The sequence below is a fragment of the Lycorma delicatula genome, chromosome 5, assembly GCF_047948215.1.
Source record: "Lycorma delicatula isolate Av1 chromosome 5, ASM4794821v1, whole genome shotgun sequence".
In the NCBI taxonomy this organism is placed as follows: Eukaryota; Metazoa; Arthropoda; class Insecta; order Hemiptera; family Fulgoridae; genus Lycorma; species Lycorma delicatula.
Genome location: NC_134459.1, coordinates 164,954,022 through 164,966,963, shown reverse-complemented (window position 1 = coordinate 164,966,963; position 12,942 = coordinate 164,954,022). Strand labels below are relative to the sequence as shown.

The following is a 12,942-nucleotide window of genomic DNA, read 5'->3' as shown; positions in this document are numbered from 1 at the left end:
TCAGGGTGTATTATTTTAGATTGTTGCTTCACACGAAGCAAATCTTATATGCTGTGACAGTTCAGGGTATATTATTTCAACGTTTTCCTTAACGGGTAGGAGATTCAATGTGCTCTTGCACAGTTCCGGGTGTATTATTCTCATCTTAGCTTATCAGTTACCTAATATGATACACAATTACTTTTAATTATAATTCTTGATTACATATTGACATTGTAAATATCTATGTTGTATGCAATGAATAGTTTTCACAAGTGCCGGGTACATAAACATTCGTGCCGCGTCAACCGCGTCGCGACCGTACTTCATCATCCCGATATCGTTCATCGGGTTCGGTTGGGGGGTGCTGTGTATATAAATGTGTCTATATATTGGGGGGTGATATATAAATATGTTAATGTTAGAAATAGTTATTCATATAATTCATAATATTTAGTTATTCTATGTTTATTATGTTTCTTTGTGTTTTCAGCTCATCACTTCACTACCAGTGGCTGAAGTCCTCCTTACCTCAATTTAAATTCATAAAAAATTCAGTTTAATAATTTAAATTTTTATTTTAATTTTAAATTTAATCGCATAAAAATTCCTTTTTTTAGTTTAAATTGCTTTATAAAATTTTATTTGAAATATTAATGAGTGGGTTTTTAAAATTACCTTTTTTGTAAATTATTTAAATTTTGTTCATTTCATTGACAAAATTAATCATTTAAATAAGTTCAAGAAATTAAAAAAATAAGTAAATATATAGAGGCAATTTCTTAATTAAATGCAGCTTTTAAATCTTGTTCATGTAGGATATAATGTTAATTTTTAATTTTTTTTTATTTGATATATATTATATTACATAAGCTTTTTCTTAAATTTTTTTGGTAGGTGTTAATCAAATTGAAGGTTAGAGCATATTTATATCTAATTACAGTTTTAAGAATTTTTTATTTTTTATTTATTTGAAATATTTTAAATTTTGAATACCCTTTGCATTCCCCAATCTGCATTCAGCCAACCAGCTTCAGAGAAGATGCATGCTTGCATGTTAGTTTAATTTTTTCAAACCAGAGTCAGCTGATTTTAGAGGTGCCATAATAAATTATTTCACTTTATTTGCTTTTTTTTTATTAAAACAATTAACTTAGTTGCAAAATTTACCAATTTTTTGCGGTAAAAACCTTAGTAGAATGATTATTTGAAAAAAATCCATCTACCATAACAGTAATCCAAATTACTTCAAAATTTAATAATTTTTTTATGTAATATATTTGCCTTGCATATTAAAAAGGCGTGTACTGATTCTGGTTTTTAGTGTGTAATTATTTTATTTTCACATATTTTGAAATTGTGGGGTAAATAAAGTGATTGGTGAAAATAAAGTGTGAAATTACAGTGCGATCAATATCAAAGTGAGAAATTAACGTTATCTTCCTCACTACAAAAATTTACAAACTATAAATAAAAATGAGACTAGAAATAATACAGATTACCAGATTACATTTCACATCTCATCAACTCTTCACTTCATGCTGCATCCTATTTCTTCAGACTACCAGATCGACCGATTCTTTCAGCTGCTCGATGGATTTGATCTTTGGATTAGCCTTGGCGATAAATGTATAGCTGTGTTACCAAATGGTAAAATATTAAGGTACTACTAATTCTTTACTACACCATATAATTTCATGATAATACTAGTATTTATTAAGACTCCATCCGTTTATGTAATGTTTAGCTTCAGTTAGAGCAACCAAGTATTGGAGATACTCACTCTGTGAATTCAACCGGCCATTATCACTTGCCGTGTACCAGGGGCCAAGGTCAGGGCATTAGCCCACTGTGGCTAGTCTAGTGGTAACTCGTCATTGCAAGTCAAATGATTTCAAAGTCGAGAGTTCTAAGGTTCAAATCCTAGTAAAGACTTTTAAATGGATTTGAATATTAGATTGTGGATATTAGTGTTCTTTCACGGTAGGGTTTCAATTAACCACACATTTCAGGAATAGTCGATGTGAGACTGAACAAAACTACACTTAATTTGCATTCATACATATCATCTTCTTAAGTAATACCTTATGGTGGTTCCCGAGGCTAAACAGAAAAAGAGCGGGTCAGTCCATTAGTTTAGACTCCAGTTTATATCACTGATAGGTAACTTTCTCTTTTGATACTGCAGGTACTTTTATTTCTAAATTTTTAAAAAATTTTAGGTAGATCTGTCATTAAATGTCATGCGAAACACAGAAATTTTGTGTGGCAAATTACAACATAATGCAATAAAGGAAAAAACAGTATAATAAAGAAAAGAAACTTAATAGTGTTACATATCAAGAAATGCCAGTATCTGGTCAATGCCTAATTTGTCTCTGATAAATATTTTATTTGAAATATAAACCACCAAAACACAGTAATTAGATAAGTTACACTTGCCATATTAATTTCCACCGACTGTTTTTTTGCAGTACCCTGCATCTCCAGTATGTATTAAATTCTATTTTTATTACATTAAAACTTATTTGTTTTAATGATATCTATTTTTTATGATAAATTATAATGTTATCTTTTGTGAAATTTTAAATGATATTACGAACATAATTAGGGTATACAACATACCCTATTGTACAGGTACAACGTATACCAAAATGAAACGACTAGCACTAAATAGGGAATCTTAAAGAGCTGCATCAAAAACCAGTCAAATGACCTAAGACAAAAAAATGAACATAAATGTACTGTGAAAATTTATAATTTATAATTATTTAATTAAATAAAATATTTATAATTTACACAAAAATAATACAAATAAATTAAAAAGAATAAGATAGAATATAATAGCAAGTGAAGGTGTAAGATACTGCACAAACCGGTTATTGGAACATAAGTATAAATAATCTAATTACTGTGTTTAGGTGATTTAAATTTCATATAATGTTAAATTTTATATATATATATATATATATATATATATATGTATATACAAATTTTTATGAATTTTGTTACAGCAATTAAACTTAATAACTTATTATGTACATTTCTTGGCTTACAATATTTCAAGAATATTTTGAGTATTTATCAGTTAACAACTGTACATCATTTGATTTTTTTTCATCATTGTTAATAAAATTGAAATGCAACATGTACTTATAATTTAACTCAATTATTCTTTTTGTAGAAGACAATTATTCTTTTATAATGTAAAGAATAGCCATGAAAAGCAACTGATTTTGTTTGATTTCATGTGTAAAATAAATGAAATAAGAATCAAATTATTGTCGTGACAATCATCTTTTCACTTAGATACCTCCTTAATTATAATAAAAATGAATTTTATATATGTTTACAGATAGAGAATGGGTTTTGATAGATGAAACAAAGCAATATCTTCATTTAACGTATTATTTTAATAGAAAATATACTGTGTAAAAATTTAGAAGTGATTTCACAAGTTTTTTTGTTTTTGATAATGGAAATTCTGTTTAGTCCTTTATTGTTTTAATTGCTTTGACAATGAATCTCTTGCCTGACGGGGGCTTGAAAATTTAATGAAACCATGCTTGCACCTCTTTGTCAAAATTTTTTGAATATACTTATAAAGTAGATGGCACATAAATATTTCATGAATTTTAAATACCAGAGCAATCAAAGCAAGTGGAAACCTATATAAAATTGTAAAAAATAATAAGAAAATAAATGATGCATTTCATTCTATAAAAATATTAAATATGATTTTAAAAATATAATATAAAAATTAGTAAAAGGATCAGGTGGTATACCGATATCCTGTATCGAGTTTTGTTACCATTCAACATTATTCTTAGCTGAAAATTTTAGCTCGGCCAAGTAGGTTCATATAACACACATTCCTGGATGCGATATAGATTTGTTACCATCTACATCAGTGAACCTTAATTCAGAATAATGTTTTTGCATTTATTCTTGGTAAAGCACTCTGATCTTGTACGAGAGGAATCCTTGCTGCCTTAAAAGGGGCTTAGAATTTTTTTGAGCGAGTTGTCTTGTTTAGCAATCTTCCTTTCTCACCTTCTAACTTCAACTTTTTTCCTTTATTTTCTTCTACCTTGATCTATTAAAAGGGTGTTTTTCAATGATTTCTCAATGGATATCTACCCGATGCGGGGTCCGTAAAAAATTCAGTGTTCTTTGTATCTATCTAGTCTGGAAGAAGGTATAGCTTTTCTTGTGTACCTACCTAGCTAGTGATTCTATTTCTGTAAAAAATGTCTATATAAATACTTGTACCTCAGGTTAAATATTTAAGAAGTAAAAATGGACCACCTAATCATTCCTAATAAATATTTTTGTTAAAAAAAGTTAAGTGCTATCATACATGAAATGAATTAAATAACTAAAACAAAACTATTTAATTTCACAACCGCTAATTGAATTTGTCTTATTTTCTTTTGTTTCAGGTAACTCAACGGTTCATTTAATATTCTAAGGGAGAGCTGCCATGTAAGTGGCCCTCCTTACATTGTGGTACTCCCTTTTATTGTAGGATAATTTTCTACTAAAGGTACTTACTTTTGTTATTATTGTTTAATATTATAAATTTTCATGTTAAAAATAAGTTGTGTAGTTTTTAAGTTGATAGTATAATATTCTTATAAAATCGCGGTAGGTGCCTAGTCCCAGTAGGGTCCCCTGATAGGAACTTTCCTTTAGGGAATTTTTTATGTCTATTTTTGTGCATGTTTCTATTTCAGGTTCAACATAAATTTTACATTAAAATTACTTATATAAGCAGTGTAAATTAAGTTTTATGAAAATAGATATAAATTTTGTATATGCTGTGTATGTTTTTTCAGGTACAATGTAGATATTATTTTATTATTAGTTAAGTCGCGTCCGCGATCCCAATGCCTAGTCCCAGTAGGGTCCCCTGATAGGAACTTTCCTGTAGGAAATTTTATGTCTATTTTTGTGTATGTTTCTGTTTCAGGTTCAACGTAAATTTTACATTAAAATTACTTAGATAAGCAGTGTAAATTAAGTTTTATGAAAATAGATATAAATTTTGTATATGCTGTGTATGTTTTTTCAGGTACAATGTAGATATTATTTTATTATTAGTTAAGTCGCGTCCGCGATCCCAATGCCTAGTCCCAGTAGGGTCCCCTGATAGGAACTTTCCTGTAGGAACTTTTTATGTCTATTTTTGTGTATGTTTCTGTTTCAGGTTCAACGTAAATTTTACATTAAAATTACTTAGATAAGCAGTGTAAATTAAGTTTTATGAAAATAGATTTAAATTTTGTATATGCTGTGTATTTTTTTCCAGGTACAACGTAGATATTATTTTATTATTAGTTAGTTAAGTCGCGTCCACGATCCCAATCCCTAATAGGGTCCTCCTCCCTAAGGGGGAGGTTTTTAGTCGGTGAGAGCCCGACACTACCGTCTGTTGCGGGCGCAGACGGTGGCTGGTAGAGCTTTTCCTCCTCCTACGCAAAACAAAAAAAAAAAAAAAAAAAAATTAACAGTTCATATTAAGTGCATTACTAATCTTTTTGCCAAGTGATTTTGAGTTGTAGGTGCTGTACTGGGAGTACTTTTAAATTCATGGAAGCTGTGACAAAAAAAATGGTTACTGATTCTCAAATATAATATTGAAAGCGGAAAATGGTTATGGAAGATAAAAGAAAATTTTAGTTAAAGTGACTATCAACCGTAGTTTCAAATCTGGATTGAATAAAAAGTAAGTACTGTAAATGTCTAATAGAATTTTTAAAACGCAGCAAAATATAAAAATCACATCTAGAATTGGGCATGGTATTTTAACAAATATTGGGTGCTGAATTCAAAACTTATAAAATTTTGTGTAATACATTGCATTTTTAAATACATACGATTTATTTACCAATAAATGCATAATCAGTGTCATACCAATATTTCAAAAAAGTTATTATTTTTATGTATTCATTTATAATTTGTTCAAATCAGCTAAGTTTTTGTTATTCAAATACAGATGAATTGAAATATATTCAATAGAGTTTTTAAACGATTAAATCATTGGAACTAAGTTTTTAAAATAAGTTTACAAATGTTTTCTCGCTTATACGATGTTTTATCAGTTTCTCTAAATAAAACCAACAACAGTCATCAATCATTCTAGCGTCCCATCTTCCTTGGTAGTGATGCTGACGGAAACGGTCTCCTTGCTCATCACTGACAGAGCACAAATTTTCAGGAAAAAAGTCTAGGTGAGACTGTAGGAAATGAATCTTTAATGACATCCTACGTACTAAATATTTGTAGTTTTTTAACAGCTTATTAACCATAAACATAGTTTTCATCTTTTCTGTTGCCTAAAAAACACCAACAATGTCTCTGAAGGACTTCCATGCAGCTAATGCATGATAAATAACAGGGCTCGTCATGAACCGTTCAGTTACTGAGCATCATATAAAAATAACACGAGGCACCCAGATTTTATCTTGATCCCTGAGTCCGCAATCCAGAAATAAGTTTTTCTTTGAGATTTATGCATACATTTACCTCTAATGTAACAATAATTGTCTGGATGATTTGAGCATCCATCAACTTTTTAGAGGCCATGTAGCAAATAAAAATGAGAAAAAAATCTCTTCAGTATTATAAAGAATTTATGAAAATATAGCAAAACACTAATAACTGTGTGAACACAACACACAGTATAGACAATTGAAGTTTTGACTGAATATAATTTTAAGCTCTGTAGTAGGCAACAACAGATGTCTGTATGATTTGGCTGTCTCAGCGCACAGCCGAATCACCCAGCTTTTGACCCAGTTCTTAAGAATCCTAATATGAGGGAGTATGAGGACCGTCCACGTTGTACTGCGCCTGTGGGTGTCCGTACACGACGTCTGCTGCAGCATATGAGTGTTAACTCTCCCTCGTTCTTTCTATCATGTCCGTGCTCGAACCCCCCGTGGAGAATACTCCATGTAAATTTTACATTTGATCTTACAACATAATATAAGCGTTCCACGCCACCTATTGTTTTTTGGCAGATGTTTCAGTTTCTCCTCGCCAAGTTGAACCCAGGCGTGGGGATATATACTGATGGGTCGAAGTATGGCGGTAACGTTGGTTGTGCTTTTGTTATCAATGAACAGTCCTATATGTTTGGCCTACCCGGTGTTACGAGTGTGTTCACCGCAGAACTACTCGCTGTGGATAGGGCTCTAAATATCGTTGGCCCTAAATATAGGAGCATTCTTATTTGCAGTGGCTCGTACAGTGCTCTCCAGACATTGGAAAACCTTTATTCCAAACATCCTGTCATTGACATTTATGATAAAATCCCTGAGTTAAATAAACGCAACAGGGAGGTAGGTTTTTGCTGGATCCCCAGCCACGTTGGAATTCTAGGTAACGAAAGAACAGATTCTGCTGCCAAGGAAGCATGTATTCAGTCTCCTTTCACCACCCGAGTTAGTACCTTTGATTTTATCAATCATATAAAACAATCACTGCGAGTGAGGTGGCAAAGTGACTGGACGGCTACCGTCGATAATAAACTCCAACGGATTAAGTGTTGCCATGGGGCTCCTCTTGCAGAAACTCTCGTTGTGAGGAAGTTGTCCTCTGCCGGTTACGGTTGTGACATACGAGGATCACACACGAATACCTAATGTCAGGAGAAATGTTTTAATTATTTAAAACAAATAATTTTTATTAACTATTTTACATCTACAATGATATTAGAATACAAGAATTAATTACATTTTTAGTAAGTAGAAGCAAAGTATATAATGTGCTAACACCAATCAGCTATGCGTAATCTAATTACATGTTCATTCATTTAATAGGTAATAGGTAAAAGAGTAGTCGATGAAACACATGATGTTACTGTTCCCAACTGTGAGGTACATTTCATGAATAATTTTCTTTGACCTAGCAGAAGTCTTATTTTCAGTTATTGAATTACATAATCTGTCGCAATCACAATGTACTGATGCATATAAAGCACAAAAGAGGTAAGAGGTACAATTTCTTTCTATTTCATTAAGAATAATGATTTTCATACACGACCAGTCCCAGTGGTGAACGGAGTGAAGATGTTGCTTGTAGAGCTGAAAGATTTTCTGCGTTTTAGTGGGCTTGGCCTACTCTGTGTAGAAGATGATGGGCAATTGTTTCAGTCCTCACTTTCCTTACTAAGCCCGGCATGAAATGCTTTTTTCTTGAGAATGCCAATGCTATTTTGTGGGACATGCATCTCGTATCTTGTCGCATTCAATCTTTTGTTTACGGCAAATGACATATATATATCTGATTATAATTATTTTATTGATTTATTTTTTCAAAGTAAAATTTCTTCCTAAGTAACTAGAAATAAAAAAAAATTATCATAACAGTTCCGGTTCCTCTATCGTTTTTTAAAATAAATATTTAAATATCAATCAGGTTTAAGGTAATTCTTGATTACAAATCAATATTCAGCTGTTCTTCATGATTTTCTGGCACCATGACTATGTCACTCATAATATTAGTATAATCATTAGATTATAATCTACAGATTTTAGATTGCTCCTTTACCAGCACTAAATAGATTGAAGGAGTGGTTGAACAAGTCATTACATTGTAAATTCCTGATCTGTGAATTCTGTGCTATACAAGTCATGCGAGATACAAGTGATACCATATAAAGTTGATTTCTTTAAATTTACGATGACACTATACAACCAGTCAATGTGATGAACAGAGTGAAAGGACCAATTTCAGGGCTGAATATCAGCTATAGTTTAGTCAGCTTCATGCTGGTATGCAATAATTTTTGTGGGAAAGCCATCAGGAAAACCATTAAAATATCCATTTTCCTCAGAAAGCCTAACTATTGATGTTCAGTTTTTATTAAGATTGGCTCAGCGTTTTTTTGGAAATAGATATGTGTTCATGTCAGGTTATCTGTTGAGTTATGACTGCTTCAGAGACATAAAAATATTAATTATTGTGAACTAGATTCCTTGAGTCGATTGGAATCCCTTATTCGTCAAATAGATTCCATGAATATCGATTACATCTTTGAGGTTTGTCTTGGATAAAATTCTGGATTTATCTCTTAGGCTGAGGCAATAGCTACTTTCTTAATCGCCCCTTAACAGAGTGATATCTGTCTGCTTATGAGACTTATATCGCAGGCAAATTATTATATTAAAAGCACAACAGACTAAACTTAGATGTCTTGATGAATTAATTTACACTTCTTATAATTTAATTCACCAAATTTCTTCATAACAAAAAGCATAAAGTTAAATTTTATAATTTTAAGGTGAATTGAATTTTGTGTTAACTAAATATAATTAAACAAAAAAATTATACCAATACAACTTATAGACTTTGTTACTTATTTGTAATTTAATAATAACTAAATTGGTAAGTTTTCTTTTTCAGCAATGTCAGATGGAGGACTTTTATCCCAGAATTTAGCATAAATAGAATTGTCATTTTCATCAAATTAGATTGGAGAGGAAACAGTAATCTGTGAGTTTTCAATTTATTTATTACAATATATAAAACGTGCAATGCAATAAGTAAAAACCATTAAAAATTTTATGTAGCAAGCAGTAACATCAATGTACATTTAAGAATGTCCAGCAGCTCTTACAAAGGGGAAGACATGTGTAAGGAAAGACTAGAAGGGCTCTAGCAAAAAGAAAAAAAAAAGTTCCATAGGTTTTTTTAAGTTGAGAGAAAACATTAAAAAAATTAGGAAAACTTGGGATTAACTCATCGATTCTTGATTAGATATTATAATATTTAAAGGCTTAACTCTATGTAAAGGCTTATGAATGTAATTAAATTCCATTGTATGAATAACAATTTGTCTTTATAATCAATACAATATTAGTAATGAAGCGATTAATTTGGATAACATCTAAAGTTCCAGGTTGTCTTTCAAATTACTTCATAAAAGAAATGAAGCATATTAAGGAAAGTTTTTTATGTTTTTTGGGGTAAGAGTGACATCTCCACTTTCACTGTTGGGAAATGATATTTATAACCACTGATATTCTTTTGCAGAATTTACAAAATCTGCTATATTATAATTTTCAAACCATACAAAGATCACTTATATTTTATTTTTTTTTAATAAGTGTTAAGAGAATAAAGCTCACAGAGACGAAAACCCTTTAAATCATTAATTCACTTTCAGGTGTGATTTTTAATTGCAACTTACCTGTAAATTATAGTAGTAAATAATTTACTTTGTTATCCACTAAAACTTTGTGTACCTGCACTTACTCTGCCTTAACTTAAAATTATATCTTAATAAATGATGTCATTTTGTGATAATAAAATTCATAATAGTTAAACTAAAAAATATAATTTAATAGTACATATGAGATGAAGAGATAATCATTGAAAATTAATGTAATCATGGCAGTTTATTTATTGACTAGTAAAGAAAAATTGTATTTTAAATCAAACTTTTGTCATTTTGCAATGTTGTTCAGGAGAAGTACAGTTGGTGGAAAAGTTTCTGTTATCAAACCATAATTTCTAAAAAAAAATGAACTCACCTTCCAGCTGCTTTCGATGTAGCCTACCATCGACATAATTTGTCTCTTCCAATCTATTCTCAGCAATATCATATAAAATACACTTTCATGATTTATTACACCTTCAAATCTAACATTTGTTTCAGAGATCATTCTGTTATTAAGTAGCATTACTTTGTTCTTAGTAGTATTTTAAATTGTTCACTTTACAAATTTATTATTTTTCATTTTACCTTCAAATAATTTTTGTGAACAAAAAGAAAACAAAAACAGAAAAAAAACAAGGATGTGGTGGTTGTAACTTTTAAAATATTTTTACTATAAATTTATATGTAAATTACAATACAATACCTATTGCAAACAATAATTCCATTTTACAATTTAATTTAATTTCACTGTAGTTATTCTCTCTTTTTAGAGCTTAATTTATTGTTAAATTTATTACAAAATGAAGCTTTATGTCACACAATTACTAGTTTATCAGAAAATTTAATAAGTATATCAAATATTATCAAGATACCGCAAAACTTACTGAGAAAAAGATTTTAAAAAAAACAATAATGGAACAGATAATATAATAGATGGAACTTTTGATGGCAATAAATGTACTTTTATTGTTTTTCATACACTGAATAGATTCTTAAAGTATGTTCTGCATTATCTACCCAAATGCTACTCAATCAGAGTAAGATGCGTATTATAACGTACTTAAAATATCTTACTCAAATGCATGATAAATAAAAGAAAGTATATACTTATATTGCAATGTTTATTCTTATAGATATTATTGTGCAGTGCACTGACGAGACAGCTTAATAGCAAGTGCACTATAATATTGATAAGGTAATCTAATTTTTATATTTCCATTAGCAAACACGTCTACCAAGCCGTAGCCATTAACCAGTTTTTGGAAAATATTTTAAATTCTTTAAGATAAAAAAATTTCATTTTCAATTTTATGAAATATTTGTAAAACATTTATTTATACCGATAAAACAACTTAGTAGCTGTGGTATCGGTATCTGAAAAGAAACTTTTCAAGTCGTACATTACAAATTCTGAACAAGTAGTAGAAATTTTATCATTTGACAAGAACACACCTGTAAATTTAGGTCCTCGCTTCAAGATGTACAATGAGGAGGGCCTCAGGGAAACGTTTTTGCTTTCTTATGTTTATTAATGATCTGCCTTAAAATCTTTAGCCGTTCATTCCAACTCTTTTCACAGATGACACAACTGTATCTATTTCTAAGGATAATAAATAAAAATGGATTGAAACTTAACAGTTGCAGTTTAAAAACATTTTCAATGGATGGATTGTAACAATGTAACTTAAAATATGGATAAAACATTGTGCTTCTCGGGTAGACATAATATTGCAGATTGTGTGACCAAAAATCCCATTAATGATATTGATAGTATCTTTGTTGTCCACAAAAGATAACCTCTGGGTTTTTTATTTAATAAATTCTTGTGGGATGATAAAACTGATATTTTGTTTACCAAAATGGAGTAGTTTTACTCTGAAGCATCTTTATAAAAACATTGAGCTAGTAATCATTATCGATTACTTTCATGCCTAAATATTTTCTCATATAATGTGTAAACTCCAATTTGTGGGCTTTTTAAAAACATAATCTTTTAGGACAAAAGAAGTGCTTTCAGATCAATACAGAGGCATACTTTATGAAAAGGGACACTGTATAATCAGTTAACCATTGGCTTATTTTACAATTAAAAGATTTAGTTTTAAAGATAATATATTGTTCTGTTGATGAATTAAAAAAAAGACTAACATATGATTTACCTGCAAGCACTTCAACATGTACAGATATAAGTGTATATGTTCGAAATGATTTTCAGGAACGATTTCTTAACTGTTAATTATTTTATACTAATATTTTATTATTAATGTATTTACATAAATATCATTTCATGTCTCTGAAAATATTATAATTTTTTTCAAATTTTGTAATTTGTTCCGATCAGAATAAAGTCGCAAGTTAGGTTAAATAATTCGTTATAATATTTTTAAAAAATCAACCTTACCAACAATTTATATTTTATCCCTAGGGCTTTAGGCCATTTGACAATCCTCAAGAGTAATTTTTTTGTACTTTTAAAAAATTAAAAACTTAAATAAAATTTATTAACTATTAATAACCTAACAACAGTCTTCCTTGTTGGAAGGAAATAAGTTAGGCATCGTGATAATTATTAATTTAAATAGAAAATCATCTGATATGTTGCTTTATTAATTTATTATTATTACAATATGTATAAAATTTTTGGATATTGCTTGTTTTATAATAATCTGTGGAAAAATCTAATATTTTAATAAAATTATTTGTAATTATTTTTATAATAATTATCTGTAATTATGTTCATTCTATAAAATGTGATTAGCATGATTGGATTTATCGAAACAATTTTTCTTTATACT

General features: G+C 29.6%; 1 long non-coding RNA gene across 1 annotated transcript; it reads right to left on the bottom strand.

Annotated features, from left to right (window-relative positions):
* Window positions 1-3,395: 3,395 nt before the first annotated feature.
* LOC142324577 (uncharacterized) lies at window positions 3,396-12,691 on the bottom strand. Its single transcript, XR_012756331.1, has 3 exons — window positions 12,549-12,691; window positions 10,521-10,732; window positions 3,396-3,647 (listed from the first exon to the last, which is right to left on the bottom strand). It is a non-coding gene; the product is annotated as an uncharacterized LOC142324577 (long non-coding RNA).
* Between the last annotated feature and the right edge of the window lie 251 nt (window positions 12,692-12,942).